The following is a 12,384-nucleotide window of genomic DNA, read 5'->3' as shown; positions in this document are numbered from 1 at the left end:
CCAATTTGCTACATTAGAGACTTCGGGGACTATCCCTTTGGTGAGATCAAGTACTCTTTTCTCGGTGGAGCTGAGTTGCCTTGATTCCAAAGGGAGAGCTCCTTCACTCAATATTGTCTGCTATATATTCTCCTAAGTACAAGCTTTCTGATTTCTATTTTGCTACTGATTGGGGTAAATGTGTTTTCTTTGATAATTGTTATTTTCTATGTGTGTTCCTTGTGGAACTGATAATTTGGTACCAAAGAAATCAAGCTTTGGATATAAAGGCTAAGATCCTCCTATTTCTCAATAATAACAGAACAATTTGCTCTGATCATGTCCTTTAAATAAATACTAATTAAGGAGCAGATAGTCCAGTATCCCCTTTCCTCTGGCCCCAGCTACCTGCTCCTCTCCTGGCAAGAACTGAGTCCTCCCTCAGAAAAGGGTAGAGAGAGAAGAGGCTAGAGGTAGCTCTTCTGTCTCCCTTTAAGCCATTCAATGACACCCCAAGCTATGTGTGGGAGACAGTTCCTTGCCTCACTACATGTAGTCTATCAACATTCACATCTCCAACCATCTTTCAGATATCTCAAAGTGGATGACCAGTAGGCAGCTGAAAGTCAATATATTCAAAACTGAACTCACTATCTTTTCCCAAAACTGGACTCCTACCACATATACATCTTCCCTGTTACTAAAGAGACAAGACCATCGTCCTGGTCTCATGCCCAAAACTTATGTGCATATTCTTGAGTCCTCACTTTTTCTCACTCCCCCAAGTCTAAGTGTTGCCAAGGCCTGTCAGTGTCACCTTTGGAACATCTCTGATAGATACAGACAAGTATATGTATATGTGTATGTACAGAAATACATATCTGTATCTACAGAACAAGATTATATATATTTGTATCTATAAGAGATATTGCAAAGTGAAATGTGTGTGTGTGCAGGTGTGCATCTACATATATGTATAAACATATATCCTTTCCCATGCCTGTGTCAGGAGATGTACAGATATGGACAGATATACCTATAAGTATCTACTGAACAAAAACATTTGTATCACTATATATGGTTGTATCTGTAAAAGATATGGCAAGATGAAATGTATGTATATATGTATGTGTGTGCATGCATACATTGTCCTCTGATCCATGATAAACTGGGGAGTAGTGTAAGAAGACTAGAAACATAGGCGGGAGCTAGGTTATGAAGGTCTTTGATCTTGGAGGGAATAGGGAGCTACTGGGGTTTATTGAGTAGGGGAATGACATGACCAGACCTGCATTTTAGGGAAATCACTTTCATGACGGAACTAAAGGATGGATTGGAGTGGGGAGAGACCCGTCCCACCTGAAGAATATTCTTCTAGGTATGAGGAGATGAGGGTCTGCAGTGGAGGTGTAACAGTGTCAGAGGAAAGAAGGATATATGTGTGTGTGTGTGTGTGTGTGTGTGTGTGTATACACATATATATGTGTACCTATATGTAAATGTATACATGCACACACATTTCACTTTGCAATATCTCTTATAGATCTGAATTTTCTTGTGCAGCAAGATAAATGTATAAATATGTGTATATATATATATATTGGATTTAACATATATATTTTTATTTTTTATTAGAGCTTTTTATTTTTCAAAACATATGATAGATAATTCTGCAACATTAGTCCTTGCAAAACCTTGTGTGGAAGTCCCCCCCCCCTTCTCCCACTCCCCTTCCCTAAATGGCAAGTCGTCCAATATATGTTAAACATGAGAGAAATATATTAACAAATATTTTAACATATTTAACATATATTGGATTACCTGCCATCCAGATGAGAGGATGGAGGGAAAATATGGAACACAAGGTTGCTTGCAAGGGTCAGTACTGAAAAATTATCCATGCGTATGTTAGAGAAATAAAAAGCCTTAATAAAAAAGAGAGAGAGAGACGGAGAAAGTGAAGTTTTTTCACTTACGGATAAAGTGAAGTTTTTTCACTTAAATGTGATACAGTATCAGTAGACGTGTGTATTTCACAGTAGATATTGTGTATTTCACAACTCCCTAGATGACAAACCTGTGTGTGTTTTTTCTCCTATTAAGGTATGTGAGTCAGAGAGAGTAACAGAATCTTGAAAACATACAGTTGCTTAAATTGTTACAAAGGAAAGAATGTCTTCTTGTTGTTATTGCCATTTACACCAGCCCAAATGAAACTGTATCTTCTTTATCAGTCAGTCAGTCAACAGGCATTTGTTAGAGGCTTTATCAGATAGGGATAAAGAAAAGGTGGCAAAAGACAGTTAGTTGATGCAGTAAATAGAGCACCAGCCCTAAAGTCAGGAGGACGTGAGTTCAAATCTGGTCTCAGATACAATCCTTCCTAGCTGAGTGACCCTGGGCAAGTCACTTAATCACAATTGCCTCAGCAAAAAAAAAAAAAAGAAGAAAAAGGGGGCAAGCAATTTTTTTGAGCTATTTAGGTTCTCTGAGTTTTCCTTCATAATCATAAGGGAAAAGGGAGATAATGAGAAAGACATTTTGCTAAGACATCATATAACAAAAACAAAAACAAAAGAAGCAAATACATAAGAAAATGGAATTGGTTATGTCAACTCCTAACATTACTTTTAGTCCTTAAAAATCTTCCTTCAGAATTTGTGACCAAAGAAGAATTAGAAATCATTATTAATCACAAAATAGATAATTTTGATTATATTAAGTTAAAAAGCTTTTGTACAAACAAAACTAATGCAGACAAGATTGGAAGGGAAGCAATAAACTGAGAAAACATTTTTACATTCAAAAATTCTGATAAAGGCCTCATTTCTAAAATATAGAGAGAACTGACTCAAATTTATAATAGTTCAAGCCATTCTCCAATTGATAAATGGGCAAAGGATATGAACAGACAATTTTCAGATAAAGAAACTGAAACTATTTCTAGTCATATGAAAAGATGCTCCAAATCACTATTGATCAGAGAAATGCAAATTAAGACAACTCTGAGATACCACTACACACCTGTCAGATTGGCTAGAATGACAGGGAAAGATAATGACAAATGTTGGAGAAGATGCAGGAAAACTGGGACACTGATGCATTGTTGGTGGAACTGCGAACCGTTCCAACCTTTTTGAAGAGCAATCTCTCTAGAACTATGCACAGTTATCAAACTGTGCATACCCTTTGATCCAGCAGTATTTCTACTGGGCTTATACCCCAAAGAGACACTAAAGAAGGGAAAGGGACCTGTATGTGCCAAAATGTTTGTGGCAGCCCTGTTTGTAGTGGCTAGAAACTGGAAAATGAAAGGATGCCCATCAATTGGAGAATGGTTAAATAAGTTATGGTGTATGGATGTTATATGTTGGGGTCCTCAGCTGGTGCAGACCTGCTGACACCAGTGGAATCTGAGCACTCACCCACAGTTATCGTTGCCTCTCCGACCCTCGGAGTCCCGATCTGACAGAGCAGTCTGGCACCACTTAGGCAGTTCAGAAGTTTTATTGATTACATAGCTTTGTCTCTCCTTCCTCCCTCTCCCTCTGCTGTCCTGTTCTTATACCCTCTCACCTCCCTTGCCAACAGGCCCCAGCAACAGGGATGTGTTTAGCTTGTGTATCCAGGAGCCCGACTCCCGGCGATCTCCATCTGGTGCGTGCTCGATGCCTGTCCTGGCATCAGGGTGTGTGTCCCAGAACTGTAGCCAATGAGGCAGAATCCACACCCGAAGCCTCAACATCCATTCCCCAAAATGAGCTGACCGAGATCCAACCAGCCACAGAACACAGGGGTCAGGTTTGCACAAGACTTGTCTTTGCACAGACTTGTTGCTTACGCAAATGGGGCCTTGTGTGCAAGGGACCGAGAAGAGTGACAGGATTAATGCAGACTCTTGTTATTCTGTTCCCTAGCAGTTATAGAATATTATTGTTCTGTAAGAAATGACCAGCAGGATGAATACAGAGAGGCCTGGAGAGACTTACATGAACTGATGCTGAGTGAAATGAGCAGAACCAGGAGATCATTGTACACAGCAACAAGAAAACTATACAATGATCAATTCTGATGGACGGGGCTCTCTTCAACAATGAGATGATTCAAACCAGTTCTAATTGTTCAGTGATGAAGAGAGCCATCTACACCCAGAGAGAGGACTGTGGGAAATGCATACGGTTCACAACATAGCATTCTCATTCTTTTTGTTGTTGGCTTGCTTGCATTTTATTTTTCTGCTTCTTTTTTTTTTACTGGTTTGATTTGATATTTTTGTGCAGTACAATAATTGTATAAATATATACATGTATTAGATTTAACATATTTCTACCATACTTAACATATATTGGATTACTTGCTATCTAGGAGAGGGCATGAGGGAAAGCAGGGAAAATTGGAACACAAGGTTTTGTAAGGGCTGATGTTGAAGAATTGTCCACGCATATGTTTTGAAAAATAAAAAGCTTTAATAAAAAAATTAAAATTAAAAAAATTAAAATCTTCCTTCATCATTCTCTTATTATCACTCACTTGATTTTATAGTAATAGCCTTCTTTAAAAAAAAAAATCTTTCTTGCCTCTGTTTTTTCCCCTTTCCAATCTAACTCTCATTCTACTACCAGGATGATCTTATTGGTCTTATCATAAGATCATCAAAATAGAACTGGAAGGGACCTCAGAGCCAATTAGTTCATACAAACCACCCACACTCATATACTATACACACAAAATACAAATCTTTATTTTACAGATGAGGAACAGATTAAACAATTTTTCAAGTTCACACAAGTGACATTTGAACCTAGATCTCAAGGATAACAGATTTAGAACTGAATTGAAACTTAGAAACCATCAAGTTTAGGCCATTCACCTGAAAACTGAGGCACAGAAAGGGAAATTTGCCCAAGATTACACAATAAATGTCTGAGATGTGATTTGAATGCAAGTGTTTCTGATTCTCAGTACAACATTGTACCCACTAAGCCACTTGGCTGCCCCAGGAACTAATGTTCTTTCCATTCTGCCACATTATCTGCTTGGGAAGCTTCCATGCATCTCAATGCCTACTGAATAGACCTTAAATTCCTAAGCCCAGTATTCCAAGTCCTTTTAAAGTTTCCCCACAATGACAATATTTTGCTTTTCTTTTTATTCATATATATTTTACCATTAACTAACAATCATCAATAAGCATTTCTAAATGCAAATAAAAGAGCATTACATAAGCAAATAGGAATCTCTGTGATATCCGATTTTTTACGTGTCTGTTAAATGTAGCAAAGTAGCAACAGAATCATCCTGTTTGTGGCCTCTTCTGAGCTTTTCTGTGGATCTGTAATTACAGGAAGGCTCTGAATTTAGTCACAAGATATTAATGAGGTATTGAACTAACTTATCAAGGCTGCAACTAGCTGCCTTTAGGAGGAACAAGTGTTCCCTCTCAGAGGGTCAAGATTGGAGGAGAAATGGATTGAAATAGCGAGGGTTCCTGGAAGCTTCTAGACCAGTAGGAACCACCACATCCAGCAAAGAACAGAATCACACAGTTCAGAGACCATGATACAAGGAGACTTTAAGGAGGAAGTGACTACCACCTAACCCTAACCCTAACCCTTCAAGGAGCAGAACCTCCAGCAATCTAGAGTCAAGCTAAGGAGAGGACCCAGAGTTAGAACTCTGAAACAGAAAAAGTCACTCAGTCACAAAAGCCCCTGAAGGATACCAAGTAGGAGGAGGAGTAACGTGCTTAAAACTACACATTAGGAAAGTCATTTTGATGGCTAAATCAAAGATGAAGAGATGAAAGATAAAGAGTCAAGGCAAAGAGAGCATTTAGGAGACTATCACAGTGGTCTGGACAGTACCTGAATGAGTAGAGAAAAAGAGATATGTATCAGGAAAATTGTGCAGGCAGAAACCATCATCAAGATTTGGCAAATGACTGCAGATGGGAGAGTTAGGAGTAATACCGGTGTTAATTTGGGTGACTTGAAAGATACTGATCCCAATGAAGAGGAAAGGGGATGGGTTTGGGGAAAAGATAATGAGTTCTGTTTTGGATAAATTGGGTTTTAATGTATCTTCAGCACATCCATTTAGAAATATCCAACAGGCAGGTGACAATGTGAGGATGAAGCTCAGAAGAGAGATCAGTATTGGCTGTATTGTCCTGGGAATTATTCTTATAGAGAGGATAATCGAAACCACAAGCAGTTCTGAGAATGTCAAGGAAGATATTAGACAGAGAAAAGAGAAGAGAGCCTAGGATACCTACTCGTAGCAGATGTGACCTGAATGAAGATCTTGTGAAGGAGATAGAGAAATCAGACAAGAGAAAAATCAAAAGAGCAGTGTCAAGAAAATCCAGAGAGGAGACGATTGAGGAGGTGCCTCTATGCCAAATAGATGAGCAAAGAGAAAAGGTCATTGGATTTGTCACCTTAAAAGATCATTTTTATATTTTATGAAGCTTTTTATTTTTAAAAATATGCAAAGATAATTTTTTACCATTGACCCTTGCAAAACCTCGTGTTCTAATTTCCCCCCTTCTAGATAGTAAATAATCCAATATATGTTAAACATGGTAAAAAGAAAATCTAAATCCAATATAGGCAGACGTATTGATGCAGTTATCTTGCTGCACAAGAAGAAACAGATCAAAAAGGAAAAAAATAAGAAAAAATAAAATTCAAGCAAACAATAACAAAAGAAGTGAAAATACTATGTTGTGGGCACACTCAGTTCCCATCATCCTCTTTGAATACAAATGGCTCTCATCATCACAAGATCATTGGAACTAACCTGAATTGTCTCATTGTTGAGAAGAGCCATGTTCATCAGAATTGATCATCGTATAATCTTCTTGTAGCCGTGTACAATGATCTCCTGGTTCTGCTTATTTGACTCAACATCAGTTTGTGTAAGTCCCCCCAGGCCTCTCTGTATTCATCCTGTTGATCATTTCTTATAGAACAATAATTTTCCATAACATTCATATACCACAACTTATTCAGCCATTCTCCAATTGATGGGCATCCACTCAGTTTCTAGTTTCTGGCCACTACAAACAGGGCTGCCACAAACATTTTTGCACATGTGGGTCCCTTTCCCTTCTTTAATATCTCTTTGGGATATAGGACCAGTAGTAGCACTGTTGGGTCAAAGGGTATGCACAGTTTGATACCTTTTTGGGCATAGTTCCAAATTGCTCTCCAGAATGATTAGATTCGTTCACAGTTCCACCAACAATGTATCAGTGTCCCAGTTTTCCCACATCTCCTCCAGCATTCATCATTGTTTTCCTGTCATCTTAGTCAATCTGAAAAGTGTGTAGTGGTACCTCAGAGTTGTCTTAATTTGCATTTCTCGGATCAATAGTGATTTAGAGCACCTTTTCATAAGACTAGAGATGGTTTTAATTTCTTCTGGAAATTGTCCATGTCCTTTGACCATTTATCAATTGGAGAATGGCTTGAATTCTTATAAATTTGAGTCAGTTCTCTATATATTTTAGAAATGAGAGCTTTATCAGAACCCTTAAATGTAAAAATGTTTTCCCAATTTATTGCTTTCTAAAAGATCATTTTTAAAGAGAGTAGTTTCAATTGAATGATGAGGCTGAAGCTATCCTGCAAAAGGGTTGAGAAGTGACTCAATGATGGCAACTTCACATCCTCCAGCTGTCTGTCCGTCAGTCCTGAGGACCAGAGAGCTATAAGAGCTCTTCCTGCACCCTCTCTCTTCATATCTATACTTGCTATTGCTGACTTACTGCTTGCCAGACCTGTCTATATGCTTCCCCTCTTCATATACCACAACTTATTCAGCCATTCTGTGTGCTTAGAAGCTATAATTTCCTGAAGTATTTCATTTCCTGAAGTATATATTCCTGAAGTATTTCAGGACTTCTCTATTGTACATGCTCTCTCATAAGAGAGCTATTGCCTACTCACTTCCCCCTTCTTCTTGGCTTTCTCATCTCTTTCTAAATCAGAGACCCTAGATCCTGGTCAAAATCCAGAGGAATATCTGCCTATCTCCTCTTTTCATCCTTCATTAATTAGCCAAACCTGTCCAGACTCAACAGGACCCAAAGAGGTGTGGAGAGAAACACATGGTTCCTGTGTACATAAACTTTCAGCCTTTCTGCTTTCTCAGCACCAGGGACTCTCATCCATCTTACACACACATTGGCCCTTTAGGAATTACTCTGTGTGTTAAAAGCAAAGGAAGATGATCTAAGCTCAACTCGAGTCATTAAAACCCAAGAAGATGCAACTGAGTTATTAAAATGGAAAATAAATAGGTTAGTGGTTTTCCCTCCCCCTAAGGCAGTTGCTAATGGCCATACTCAAGACAGTAAAAGGCCACTAGGCTATCAGACAGATATTTATTGCATTTGACTCATGACTTATTTTTCAGTCATTGCCAATACATTGACTAGGAGGAGATATATCATGTGCTAAGACTGGCAGGAATTCATTAAAGTAAGGTCCTTGGGAAAGAGATTCTAGAGAAAGAGACGGCTTGCAAGGAATAGTAGAGATAGTCATTAAAACAGTTTTCAATGCTGCTTGCCCCATAAGGCTTTTCATGAGTCCCCAGTTATTAGCTCTCCCTATTCCTCCTTGAAATTACTTTGAAAATATTTTATATTAACTCTTCAACATATATTCTGTTGCTATTTCCAACTCTAAGTAGACTGTGAGCTTTTTGATTATAGGGACTGCTCCTTTTCCTCCTTTGTATCCTGAGTTCCTGGCAGAGTGAATAATAATAAATGTTTAATGTTTAAATTGAAGTGAACTTAGTCTAACTTCCTCATTTTTTTATTGATTAGAAAAACTGAGGTCCAGAAAGAAAATAAGCAACCACAGTCAATGGCAGAACTTGATAAAGGTAGGGTCTCATTGTGTTCCCATTATTCTCCAATTGCTTCCAAATGCCCAGTGTTATTTCGAAGGGTTTTTCAAGAAACCAGATCTCCCCTGAAGTGGAAGAGATTTCCCTGAAGTGGAAAATGTGAAATAATAACAGATCTCATTCATATAACTATTTACAAAGCACCATCTGTGGCTCCTCATTGTCTATAGCACTTTAGCATTAAAGGCTCTCCACTATTAGATCCCAGGCTTAACTGGGGCTTTATGCTTATATCACACTCTTCCCTTTCACACACAGATTTTTCATGTCAAGTCAATAAACACTTATTAAATGCTATGTGCCAGGAAACTTATGTGCTAAGAACAATGGATCCAGGGAAAGGCAAAAAGAGTTCCTGCTTTCAAGGAGCTCACAATTTAATGGGAAAAACAAAATGAAAACAACCATATAGAAATAAGATAAATTCAGGATAAAATGAAGATAGAGTCAGAGGAAAGACTCTATCCTTAAAAGGTGAATGAGAAAAGCTTTTTTCAGACACAGGGATTTTAGCTGAGACTTGATGGAAGTGAAAAGGTGGAGGTGAGGGGAGAAAAAATTCCAAGTATGAGGAACAGTCATTGAAAATGCATGGAGTTAAAGGCTGGAGTATCTTGTATGAGGGAGAACCAGCTGTGTCACTGGAGAGTTGGGCACGTGAAGGGGAGTAAAATCCTACTGTCTAACCCTGCCCTGCCCTCTCCCACCTTTGTGCATTAATAGACGCCATTCTTCATGGCATAAAGACCTCTCTTCTTCATGTATACTTGAAATCTTTCTCTTCCTTTAAGGTCTGGAGTAGACAGCACTTTCTCGATTAAGTCTTCTTTGTTTCCCTCAGCTAAAGGCAGTTTCTGGCATCTCATATTTTCCTAGAGTAATTTGACTTGATTTCTCTTCTTTGCTCCAATTCCATTCTACCTTCTAGCTTAGTAATATTCCCTGGAATTAATATTCCCTCTATTAGTTTATAAGCTCCCTGGAAGTGAGTTAAGTTGCTGCTTATATTTCCCAGTGACAAATAAGTGTCTTGCCCAGACATAATTGAAGGAACTTGGTCTAAGAAAACTTATTGAGAGCCAAGACCATAATATTCAGGATTTTTAAAAAAAATGCTTACAATTCCAATGGTCTTGTGATAAAGACAGTCATCTGAGCTCAGAGGGGACTGAGTATGGATCACAACATAATTATTTTCATTTTGTTATTTGCTTCATTTTGTTTTCTTTCTCATTTTTTCCCTTTTTGATTTGATTTTCCTTGTGCAACACAATAACTGTGGAAATATGTATAGAAGAATTGCACATGTTTAATATATATTGGATTACTTGCCATCATGGGAAAGAGGTCGGGGAGGAAAAAATTTGGAACACAATGTTTTGCAAGGGTGAATGTTGAAAATTATCTATGCATGTTTTGAAAATAAACTAAAATTTAAAAAATTTAAATAGCCTATTGGTGTGAGGGCTGCCCAAGTCTTTTCAGGACTGCTTGAATTCCACTTTTGGTGTCTACCTGATTCACCCAAATCTTACTTGTGTTTACAAGAAGTTGTAATGTGGGTAACAGACACACCCAGTAAAACGATCTCAGAATAATGGACTAACCCACGTTAAGGGAAACAGAGGGGCTTCAAATCCACTGTTGACTTGGGTGGGAGTGGGGATAATAAGGATAGATGAGAAGAGATGGAAAAAAATAGAAGCAGCACCAACATTAGGAGGAACTATTCAAATTTATGTGTTGATTTTTTTATTTTTGCTTAATAGTATTTTTTTCCAATTACACTTAAAGATAGTTTTCAACATTCACTTTTGTAAGATTTGAGTTTCACTATGCCCAAAGGGCTATCAAAATGTGCATACTCTAATTACTGGGCTTATATCCCAAAGAGATCATAAAGGAGGGAAAGAGATCCACATGTGCAAAAATGTTTGTGGCAGCCCTCTTGTAGTGGCAAGAAACTGGAAACCGAATGGATGCCACCAATTGGAGAATAGTTGGGTAAACTGTGGTATATGAATGTTATGGAATATTATTGTTCTGAAGGAAATGAGCAGCAGGATGATTTCAGAGAGGCTTGGAGAGACTTACATGAACTGATGCTGAGTGAAATGAACAGAACCAAAAGATCATTGCACATGGCAAGAAGACGACTATATGATGATCAATTCTGATAGACGTGGCTCTTTTCAACAATAAGATGATTCAGGCCAGTTCCAATGATCTTGTGATGGAAGAGAGTCATCTACATTCAAAGAGAGGGCTGTGGGAACTGAGTGTGGATCACAACATAATATTCTCACTTTTTGTTATTGGTTGCTTCCTTTTGGTTTTCTCATTTTTCCCCTTTTTGATCTGATTTTTCTTGTGCAGCATGGTAATTGCATAAATATGTATACATAAATTGGATTTAACATTTTAATATGGTTAACATATATTGGATATATATATATCTTTCAAGAAAGCATATACAATAGATTATATTCATGAGTGTCCATTTTTCTTTACTTCCTGGTAATTTTTTTTGTTCTCTGCTGGGCACTTTCAACTTTATACAGCTTGCTGGTCAGTGGAGGGAGTGGAGGGAAAGGGGAGAAAATTTGGAAAACGAGGTTTTGCAAGGGTCAGTGTTGACCATGATACATGAATTGAATTATGCATGCATGTGTTTTGAAAATAAAAAGCTTTAATATTAAAATAAGTTATTTACTTATTTTATTTAATAAAAGATTTGAGTTACACATTTTTTCTCCCTTTCTTACCTCCTCCTTCCTCAAGACAGCAATCTGATATATTATACATGTACAATCATTTTAAACATATCTCCATATTAGTCATATTGTTAAAAAAAAATAAAGACAAAAGTGAAAAAACATGAGGAAAAAAAAGTGAAAATAGTATGCTTTGATCTGCATCAATCTCCATGGTTCTTTCTCTATATATGGATGGCATTTTCTACTCCAAGACTATTGGAAGAGCAGTGTAGATTTTGAGATTTAGGATATAAAAGGTAGAAGTAGTCTGGAAGTTGTTGAAGATATGAATCTGAATATAATAAAGACGGCAAAGACTGGAGATAAGATTTGAGAATCACATGGATAAAGTCAGTAACTGAAGCCCTGAGTGAAGGAGATTGGTAAAGGAGAAAAAAGGGAAAGGCAAAAACAAAACAAACAGGAAACACCTGAACATTAGGAAGAGGAAAAGGCAGTAGGAAAGTGGACAAAGAAACAGCGGTGGCAGAGGTAAAAGAAAGGCTGTATTTGAGGATAAGAAATGAAAACTGGTTCACAAGGGTCAAAGAAGAAAAGCAAAAAAGACAAAAAAAAAAAAGAGGGCATTGATTTGATAACTAGGAGGTTGTTGTTGATCTGAGATTGTTAAAAAAATAAATTTTAAAAATTTACATATAATTGGGAAATATCTAATGAAGTGAAAACATATTAAAATTTATGTTTTTTTGTGGATACCATATTTTTT

This window comes from Antechinus flavipes, chromosome 3 (genome assembly GCF_016432865.1).
Source record: "Antechinus flavipes isolate AdamAnt ecotype Samford, QLD, Australia chromosome 3, AdamAnt_v2, whole genome shotgun sequence".
Taxonomy (NCBI): Eukaryota; Metazoa; Chordata; class Mammalia; order Dasyuromorphia; family Dasyuridae; genus Antechinus; species Antechinus flavipes.
The sequence above is the reverse complement of the archived record's forward strand: the minus strand, read 5'-3'. Positions refer to the sequence as shown.